The 11176-nt window shown below is 42.2% G+C and overlaps 1 pseudogene; it reads left to right on the top strand.

The window, feature by feature from the left end:
• Window positions 1-457: 457 nt before the first annotated feature.
• On the top strand, window positions 458-10492 carry LOC111146352 (annotated as a pseudogene).
• Window positions 10493-11176: the final 684 nt, after the last annotated feature.

Here is an 11176-nt window from a genome sequence, read left to right as displayed (position 1 = left end):
AAAAGTTTTTGTCTTCTGATGTAGAAGTAGAATGAATCACTATGAATGTTGGCATACTCAGAGCCTACCTGGGACTAAAGCCTGGGAGTCTTCCTCCTGGGGAATCCAGCATGAAGACCTGCTCCTGGAAGTCACTCAGCACGTCTCCCAGCACCACGGGCATGATGGCTTTGGATCCTGACCTGTTTAAAACCTAACTTTGGGTTGGATTTTGGCAAGTGATTCTGAAATAAACTTTTCTTTTTTTATGAAATGGAGGTAATAACACCTACTCTAAAGGATTTTTTTGAACATTACATCAGAGAAAGTATTTCTAATACAATGCCTATACATAGAAACTCCTTTCTTCACGCTGGGCACTGAAGCCTTGTTCTCTGGAAGCACCTGACTTTCTCAGACCTTTCAACCAATATTCGCCACTTAAGGAAACACTATGGCCCCGTGGTGAAGGGTGCAGATGCTGGAGTCATGCCACTCAGATCTGAGACTCAGTTCTAGTGCCTACTCTGACTTTGACAAGGTGAGTTAACCAGTCTGTTCAGGTTATCTATTCTGGCATCAAAATTGATCTCAAAACTTAGTTGTTTGTAATGACTATTGTATTCTGATCACGATTTAGTGGATCAAGAATCCAGGACTCACTGGGCAGTTGTTTGTGGATCCATATGGAGGCAACAGGTGGAGGATTCATGTCTAAGATAGCTTCTTCCCCATATGCCTGGTGTGTCATTGTTGCTCAGCCCACATCTGCCTCCTGTGACATCCAGGCTCCAGGACATCTACCTATGGTTTGGGCTTCTCATGGCGTGACAACTTCATGGTTGTTGGGCCTTTTGCACAGCTTCTCAAGGATTTTAGAGAGAAAGTACTCCATGAAAAGCTTCTCATGACCCAGAATCTTGGTCTCCGGACTCCATTTCTGCTGTCTTCTCCTGGTTCAATGAACTATTAAGACAACCTTGATTCAAGGAGAGGAGAATTCAGAATAAATGAAACAAGATGGGATCGGGAGGGAGACAAACCATAAGAGACTCTCAATCTCACAAAACAAACTGAGGGTTGCCTGTGGGAAAGGGGTAGGGAGAGGGTGGTTGGGTTATGGACATTGGGGAGGGTATATGCTATGGTGAGTGCTGTGAAGTATGTAAACCTGGCGATTCACAGACCTGTACCCCTGGGGCTAATAATACGTTATATGTTAATAATAATAAAAATAAAAATAAAAACCAAAAAAAAAAAAAAGAGAGAGAGAGAGAGGAGAATTCAACTCCATTTCTCAATTGAAGGAACAACAAAGAAGGTACAGCCATCTTTATCATACCCCCAGGCGTCTGCTTTCTATCTCATGGGACTTGAGAAGAACTTAATGAGGTACTGAACCAACAGCATTTAGCACAGTAGCTGACATATAATAATCACTCAATAAAAAGTGATCTGTTATGAATTATTTGCCTTTTCTCCAGCCATCCCTTCTTCCTCATGGCTGCTACCTTCATCCCCACCACTTATCCCCAGGGCACACACACAAATCAGAGTTTTGCCCATGTTTTTATGAAAGGATGGGGGAATAATGACATAGTCCTGGACATATGATTATGGGTCATGATATGATTCAGACCTAGACAGTGGTGGTGGTGCAGGAAATGGGAAAAGTGGATGTATTCAGGGGCTACTGGAAAATTATATTAAGAACTTATTGATTGATTGATTGAATATTTGATGGGATGTGTGTTTAAGAAGAAAAGATGAGTCAGGACAATGCCCAGGTAGTTGACTATGGTAACTGGTTGGGTGGTGGCATGTTTCACCAGCATAGGAGACACAACATTTAGGTTCTGTTGGCTACTACTTCTTTTTGTTATACCCTTCTCTTCCCCATATCTGGACAGCAGGCAGACATCCTAGGAATTTATGCATTGTTCTTTCAGTAACTGGGAGACCCTGAAGCTGGTTGATCAGACGAATGACGTGAAACAAGTTGTTCCTTAGGCAGAGTTTGTGGTTTACAGTGATGCAAGACCGATGACTCTATCTTGTATCAGTTTTAGTCTGTTCATATTTAATGCTCTTCATGGCATTAATAGGGCCTCATCTTTTGCATAGATAAAGCACAATTTTCTGGTAGAAAGTTTCAACTGTAAAAGAGAGTGAGAAAAACAACACTCTTCACCTTAATGAGAACATAGACTGCCCAGATTCCCAGGGAGAGGGTGTCTGTCAATCTGGTTATTATTATTCAGAGGTCCCATCCCTTTGTATCTCCATCAGCCTAGGGTGACATCCCAAATGAAGTCTGTCTATCACATTGTCTTGTATCCTCCCTCCAGCGTGGTCCTCCTTTATGATCTTTGTCTAAACTCATTGCTCATAGCTCCACGCATTCAGCTCTGGGCTTCTCCAAATGCCCTCTGGCCAAGGAGGGCTCTTCTGTGATATTTGATCTGCCAGCTGATGTCAAACAGGCTTGGTTTTTCCTCAGAGTAAATACACTGCCTAGAAACTATAAAAAACACATACCGTGATGACATGAATCCAGATACAACATGATAGGCAATTTCCCCCTTCTCCTTAGTAGCCTTACTCTAGTTTTTTCTTAAACTTTGTAATAACGTGATCCCACATTTTATGCAACAGAAGATTTGGACCCTGTTTGGTGCATTACAATGGAGCAACAATAAAAACCGCAATGAAACTGTTAACAATTATGGTAACAACAGCAGCCAAATTTAGAGTGTGTTTATTACATGCCAGGCCTTGTGCTAAACGTTTTATGTATGCTTATCTCATTTAATCACCATTAGAATCCTTAGTGATGGGCAATTTTTGTGTCCATATTACACATAAGATTTAGATCAAATAATTTGCCCAAATGGCTAATATGTAGTGAAGCCGAACTTCAGCTCCAGGTCTTTCTGATTTGGTTCGCCTGGTGCGTTGAGAATATTCACATGATACTGGATATTCACATCGGACTGCCCTGGAAGGTTTTTGGATGCCTTGGGTTTGACCTGAGCTTTGTCTTGATGAAGGACTTGCAGTCTAGACTGGTTTACTTTACTGAATGCTGTACAGGGCCCTGACATCCTGCTGGATGGGAAATGATAGAAACACATTAGGCAATCAAAATGTAAACGTTTTCACTTAAAGAGCAAATTGTGGAACACGTAGGGGACTCGAGATCCATCACATTGGAATTCAGCAGCAAGGGTAAAAGATCCAGGTATGGTAATAAGTTCAGACCAAGAGAATGTCTGCGGAGTGGTGATTTAATTAAAGATACTAGGTTTCATACCCCCACTGCCACTGACACAGGCAAGTGGCCAGGGCTCTGGAGGACAGGTGACAATCAGTGCCATCCGCTAGGGCTCCGGGGGAGATTTGCAGAGACTTCTTGTTGGAACTCTTTTTTGACTAATATCTTAGAACCCATCCATGCATTTATTATGGCATCTACACCAGGCAGGAAATGTTAAAGAGCGATGAGGACCAAGCGTGTGAGCACTAGGCAATGGGACAACCAGAGAGCACACGCTCCTTACAGAACGGCAACCTCCACTTAACTCTAGCCCATAGTGGTATATGGTTATTTCATCTATCAGGGTGTTCTAGAAGAAACCAGAAGCCCAAAATGAAGTCATTTGCTCCCATGACAGCAAACCGAGGCCTAATTACAATGTCAAACCTGTCCCAGGAATGTGACCTTTCAACAGCCAATCCACAATTTCCAGATCAGCACTAGTGAGGTCATGAGCCACGAAAACCTTGTCATTCCCTCTCCCCCAAAAGAAAGATGTCCTGGGCAGAAACAATCCCCATCCCCCTCCCTTTTTTTCCTTTTGCTAATAACTTCCTTGACCCACCCACATGTCTCTAAAAACCTTCCCTATGTACAACTCCTCAGAGCATCTTTCTACTTGCTGTATGTAAAGCTGCCTGATTCATGAATCACTTAATGAAGCCAATTAGATCTTCACATTTTCTCGGTTGAATTTTGTGTTTTAACAAAGGTAAGCTGGGCATCAGAATGCCTGTGTGAAATACATAGACCTGTAAATACTAGGCAAAATAAAGAAGAAAGTCCTTCTGGTCCACATCTGTTGGGCAAATAAATCCCATGTTTCTGGTTGGAAATACAAAATTTATTCAAATGTCACTTGCTCTAGGAAGCCTCTGTGCTACTTTTCTAGGGCTGCCATAACAAAGTACTACCATCTGGGTGGCTAGAAACAACAGACATTTTTTCCTCTCATCATTTTGGAGGCTAAAATTTGAAATCAAAGTATAGGTAAGGCCATATCCCCTCTGAAACCTGCAAAGGAATCCTCCCTTCCCTCTGCCTAGCTTCCTGTGGTTTTACTGGCAATTGGTGCTGGGGAGATGGGGACAGGGGGTGGGGAGGGAAGGAAATTTCCAACCCTCTAATCCCTTGGTAGTTTCCACAGATAATCAGCCCCAATCCCTAGGTGCTTTCCAGATGTCACTCATTAACATAACAAAAGATGCTCTTACTGCTCTCATCCCTTAAGAAATTCCAAGGGGCTCTGTTTCCCAGACCGAATATATATTTTTTGTTATAAATCACAATATTCCAAATATCTGGGGAGAAGGGTTTCTGGAAGGCATCAGAGAAGAGTTATTTATGCTAGAGGGTGCGGTCAGAAAGGATGAATAGAATTTCTTAGGTGGGGAGGGGAGTTGGGGATAGAGCACATTCTGGGCCCAAGCAAAGCCCCAGGTAGGGAGACTCTCCAGGCAAAGACAAGGCACAAGTCAAGCCACAGCCAGGTCAGAGGGCAGAGTGCTTGAGAAGAAGTGACTGGCAGTGATGGGGGCATGTCAGGAGGAAAGGTGAGAAACGAGACTAGAAAATCAGGTAGGGCCATCAGAGGAAGGACCTTGAATCCCAGGGTAAGGACTGTGAATCAGGGTAGTGGCCCTGGGATGGGGAAAAAATTATCCTTATGAGGTTTCTCATTTTCTCAGGTGGAATAAATAAGAGGCAAAATTTGGTCCACAGAGTCACGTGGACAGGTGTACAAGAGAGAGAACTTCTTTTGGTCCACAGAGTCATGTGGACAGGTGTACAAGAGAGAGAACTTCTTTTACTCTTCTATAACTGAAAGTAATTTCTGTTTTAAGCCACTGTTCTACTGCATGGTGATCATTTTTTTACCAGAGATGTGGGTAAATTCTCCCCTTCTGGGAAGCTGGGTCTAAGTCCTGTGGGACAGATGTACAGGGCATAGTCATGCTGAGTGTGGACTCTGTCAAGATCCATCCTTCTCCTCTTCTGGCCCTGGCAGCTTACCAGGAAGCTGCTGAATCCTGCCATCTTCTGCACCACAGATCTTTCCACATGGACCATCTCTTCAGACCACAGTCCGTGCTGCCACCCATGATGCACTGTCTTGTCTTTGGGCAATTCTAGAAACATCTCTCAGCCCTGCCTGTCCAGACCCTGGGCTCTTGTAAGCTTCAGATGCCCTAGACCTATGCTGGGTTTCTCTTAATTTCTTGGTCACCCTGGGGCAGACAGAACCAAGGCACCTTCCTCAAACACGTCAATAATGTCCAACATGCTTAATTTGTTTCACTTTTTACCCTTCCTCTTCAGTTTGAATAATCATTCTTGATCCATCATCAGTGAGGGGGGATTCTTTTTTGTAAATCTAACTCAGAGATTCTTAATATGGATGCCAATAGAATCTTAAAGGTCCGTGAACTTAGACGGGGGGAAAAATGCAACCTTTACTTTTATTAACTTCTGACTAAAATGTGTCATTTCCTTCCCTTATGAATCTAAGCAACAAATCACATTGGTTTTAACAGTATCTGTGGCTTGTAAAATACAGAAATAATAGATATTTTCATAATCACATTATAGTAATTACAGATATCCTGAAATATTATTGACATTTATATATATATATATATATATATATATATATATATATGGCTCCTTCCAAATTATAGTAGTCATTACAGTATCTTGTTACTATTTCAACGAAGAAGCACATATATTACTCTATTACGAAATTTGAAACTGTCTTAATGAGTGTATTACTGTATAATTGGCTTCCTCTATGTTTATATCTATTTCATTTTTCAGGAAGAATTATTAAAAAAAAAAAAAACACCTTTGGGGTTCCTGGGTGGCTCAGTCTGTTAAGCGTCACACTCTTGATTTCAGCTCAGGTCATGATCCCTGGGTCCTGAGATGGAGCCCCATGTCAAGGGGTCTGCTTCTCTCTCTCTCCCTCTGCCCCTCTCTGAACACACACACTTACTACCCACCCCCGACATAAGTAAGTAAATAAATCTTAAAAAAAAGAAAAAACCCACAACTTTGAAATGGTGAAAAATGAGCACTATAGTCTCCTGTAGAATGAGAGACAATCTCTAATGCTCCCTCTGCTTACCTAATTGTGCAGTAGTCTTCACCTTTCATTGCCTTTAGGCTATTTTATGACTCTACAAATTGAGCAAACGGACCAGTGGAAATAACTCTTGTCTGGAGAAGTGAAATGTGTCCTGTAGTGGTACAGAAGCTCCGTCTCTGAACTTTCCCAAGAACCCAGCTGCAAGCAAGCTTTGCATGCTCTAATACATTCATGTCAGCATCTCTGATCGCCTATATATAGGTCTGCTTTTTGGATTTGTCCTTTGAACTGGTTTTTAACACCTTCCAGATTCCTTGATTCACTAGTGCATTAAACGAATACTCGGGAAACCCATTCATTTTGCAGTTGTATAAGAGTTACGATTTGTGTTGTAAAATTATTTGCAATATGGCTTATGCATGGAAAGAACTATTCTCAGGTGCTGTTAGCAAGAAGGAATGGTCAGGTGAGTCAGAAATAGCAAGGGTGGGGATGAAGGAAGCAGGAGCACCACCTAAGACTTCAAAATCATCGACAACCTGAAAGAAGGAACGATCGTTTTCATCTGACAGAAAAGGAAGGGTCTAGAGTGGTGTTAAGGGCTTTGTCTAAAGTCACGCTAGAATCCCAATCATCATTTTCCACAAGACTATATTCCACAGAAAGGGGCATGATGGGGTGGGTCACTGTCCACTTTGCATTGAAGGCAGAACCCAGGAGAGGCTGGGTACAGGCAGCGCGTCCTCAGGCATGCAGCTCTGTATGCTGAGCAGCCATTTGGCTCCTCACTGTAGCTGTCGTTTTTCTCAGTAGGACCACGGCAGGGAAGTGTCAAGCTGGTTCCCCATTGTACACATCAATGTAGCTGTGTTGTTGCTGGTATATCTCTCTCTTTTTTTTTTTTTTTTTTTTTAATCACAAGTCTGGGCCTTCTGGTAGTAGACAAAACATGAGCCTCTGCTGGCTCGCTTTCCCCTGTGCATGTCATCGGTGTAATCAGGGAACAGGTGGGTGCAGGCGGTTAATAGGGAAGGAGGGGACCGAAGGAGAAGGGATCTACTCAAGGGGAGGGGGGAGGCAGGAGTTAATTTGACCCTGAAGCTTAGAGGCACTGTCTCCTCCAGCAAGGCTGCCACCACTGTTATCGGTGGGAACAGCCTTTCTCTGGGCTCTCAGTCTCATTTCCAGTCTGGGCATGCTTGAGAAGCCATTACCATATTTATAGAGCTACCTGGCCCCACGGCACACGCATGAGAGGGTTAGAAAGACCTATCTATTTTTCCAGCTGTGCTGCTATCCTTGGCAGCAAGGCTGGAGGGAGAGAAGGGAGGGCCCAGTCCCAGAATTAAGACAGACGAGAATTAGCCTGCGGAGGCTGGCCAGAGAGGAGGGACACGCTGGCCTCCTGCTTGTCTCTCCCAAGGGGTCGAGCTGAGCCAGGGTGGCTACTGTTGATCTCTCAAGGCTGTGAAAAGGAGCATGGAGGACTGCTGGTGAGGGAGAGGATTGCCCAGGAGCTACAGTCAATGTTTGTTTGCCTTCACCCTCAACCCAATTCCCTTATTGAAATGCAAAGCTGCCAGCAGATGGTGGTGGGTTGGGGAGGGGGGGTGTCTGGAAGCAGCGCCTGAAAGTGGACAGAGCATGAATTTAAGAGACAAAGAGATCTTATTAGTTGTATAACCTTGAGCAGATTATCTAATTTCTCTGACCCTCATTTTAGTCATTTGCACAAAGGGGATGATAATGAATTGTTGGGAGGATTTAATTACAGACATAGTTGGATGTGTCTTAATAAGTGCTCCTCTTCCTTGATCAGGCCATTCTGCCCCACACTTAACAGTTTTGCCTCACATTATTACATAGGATGCTTGTTGTAGTGGTCATAAATGCCTGTGTGAATGTATCCACCCCCTCCCTACCTCATCGCCGAGCACATGTGTGCTTCTGTGTTCTCTCTCTCTTTCTCTCTCCCTCTCTTGCTCTCATGCACACGTGATTTTGTCCTAATCTTCAACTGTGCCATATCGACCTTGTCCTTTATACAAGTTAGTGGGCCCTGCAACTAGCAAAGTGGCTCTGATTCTCAGGACTGTAGTCCCAAATAAGGGTCCTGAGACATTTCTGATTGTTTGTGTCTCTAGGCACCCGGTGTTCCCAAGACCATTTGGTAACAATATCAAGGTTACAGTGAGAGCAATTGCCAGCATGCTTTAGCCCTTGCTCAGTCTAGCTAAACTCAACTATATTGGTAACAATTTGAGACTTTATTTCATCTCATGCTCTGACGGGCTGATGAGCAAGAGAGAGCAAGCATCTTTAAGTAAACCTTTGGTTCCACGAGAACTCTACAACTGAGCCACAAAAGATAGTATGGAGTCTTCATGTTGGGACTATCTGTGGGTGTTAGTCACAACCGCCTTTTCCTCTTTTCCTTTAATTAGAACACCTGATTCCCAAGGGGGAGGGAAAATTTGGGTATCAGTTGAGAAAACAAATATATGCTGAGAAAAATATTTACAGATAGAAGGGCATCACAGCGGCATATGCATATTATGGGGGTGGGTGGGTGGAAGTGGGTTCATGGCAATTAGAGAGGCCCTCCAAGCACAGACCTCTGGACAGAGACGCCAGGGCAAAGGCAAGAGAAGGCTAGATAGAAGGTGGGGAGAAGTGAGGTGTTCCCAGAAAGTACAGGTCACAGTGTGAAGATAAAAGAAAGAGAGAGAGAGAGAGAAAAAGAGAGAGTGAGCTATAGAACCAGGAAGCTAGAAAATCTGTCCTGACCCACTTAGTCTTCCCAAAAGTCCGGGAAGACAATCTCACATCAGAATAGGCAACAGAAAAGGATCAAGTTTGAGTCCCATACAAATTTATTAGTGAAGGAAAAGGGGACCGGAGAGGACAATAATATCTCGATTGGCAATTTATTGGCAATGAAAGTATACCATAAAAACATACTCTAGACAGATGAAAACTGTGGGCTCAAATTTCAAAATGTACTAAAAGAAATTAAGGTAATAATGGAGAAATGAAAGAAAACATAAATCTGTAACAGAAACACTTAGTAATAAAGTTACAAACTCCAAAAGAATTAGAAAATTTTAAGAACTCTGATTTTAGAAAAAAACAGTAAACTGGAAAGAGCAAAGAGTGAATGAATGCGGTAGAAAATAACCTAAAAAATAAAGGTTAATAGGAGTAAAATTTTAAACAAAACAAATGAAGAGATTAAAAAAAAAGATTTGATAAAAAGTGACAGAAATAGAAAACAGGTAAGGGCAACAAACATGTATATAATAGGTAAGAGCTCACAAAAATGGAACAGAAATCATAAAATCCACCCAACCAAACAACAGCTCTTTCCTGGCTGGAACCAGGGAGGGTGCAGAAGAGAAGACAAAGACGTTTCCTGCTATGTCAGAAACCCTTAAGAAACAGCAAAATAATTTTGCAGAGTTGAAGATCAAGTGTCTGAGAAAGAAGTCTGCCCAAAAGATTCTTGGAAAGGAAGGGGGAAGCTTATCTCTGAAAAAGCTAAGCATTACCGCAAGGAATATAGGAAAATGCTCAGAACGGAGATTCAAATGAGTAGGGTGGCAAGAAAAGCTAGCAACCTCTGCGTACCTGCAGAACCCACACTGGCACTTGTCTCAGGATCAGAAGTATCAATTGTGTAAGCCCAAAGGTTGGAAAGGGTTGCAGCTTCTTCACCTTTGCCAGATTGTCAATCACAGCTTTGTTAAGCTCCGCAAGACTTCAGTTAAAATGGTAAGGCTTGTGGAACCATACATAGCATGAGGGGACCCAAAGTCAGGAAATGAATTGATCTATAAGCGCGGTTATGGCAAAATCAACAAGAAGTGAATGGCCCTGACATAACACATTGACTATTCAATCTCTTGGTAAATATGGCATCTTCTGCATGGAGGATCCGATTCATGAGATCTACTGTGAGAGAACGTTTCAAAGAAGCAAATGACTTCTTAAAGTCCTTCAAATGTTCTTCTCCATGAGGCTGAAGGAAGAAAAAGACCACCCATTTTGTGGAAGATGGAGATACTGGCAATAGGGAAAACCAGATCCATAGGCTTACTAGAAGGATGAACTAAGGTATCTACCATGATTATTTTTGTAACCTGGTCAGTTAATAAATGATGATTTTCAAACTGAAAAACAACCAGATAACAACAACAAAAAAACCAGCTTAAAACAAATTTGTTTAAAAACAAAACAAAACAAAACAAAACAAAAAAAAAAGGATCTGTAAGCACATACTGGAAAGGAACACCATATCCTCGAGAAAAATGAACCAGAATGACCAATATCAAAACATTCTAAAAAATGCCTTGAGCTCCCAGGTAAAAGAACTAAGTCACTTAAAAAGGAAAGAAAATTTGATGGCTATCAGATTTCTTGACAGCAACACTTTATATCAGGAGACAATGGAATGACATATTTAAGATACTCAAGGAAAGAAAACATGAGCCATATATTATTAATCCAGCTGAACTTACTTTCAAGTATAAAGACTGCAGACAAACTCCTATCAATAAGCAGGAACTCAGGAAATATTGTCCCCAGGAGTCTTTCCTGAGTAAACTACCAAAGAATGAAATTGAGTGGAGAGGCATTGACATAAGGCCTGGTGGCGAACATTAAATATATAGCTACCTGTAGAACAAAGTATGAATGATGCTTATAAGAGAGAAGGTATCCGCCAAAACAACTATATGCTCTGAAATTGTAGGAACACAGCATCAACTTTTAAAAAGGTGGAAAGCAAATAAAAAGTA

Source organism: Enhydra lutris, unplaced genomic scaffold (genome assembly GCF_002288905.1).
Source record: "Enhydra lutris kenyoni isolate GAN:26980312 unplaced genomic scaffold, ASM228890v2 scaffoldscaffold13, whole genome shotgun sequence".
Lineage (NCBI taxonomy): Eukaryota > Metazoa > Chordata > Mammalia > Carnivora > Mustelidae > Enhydra > Enhydra lutris.
Note: the sequence above shows the minus strand (reverse complement) of the source record. Positions and strands in the feature narration are given on the sequence as shown.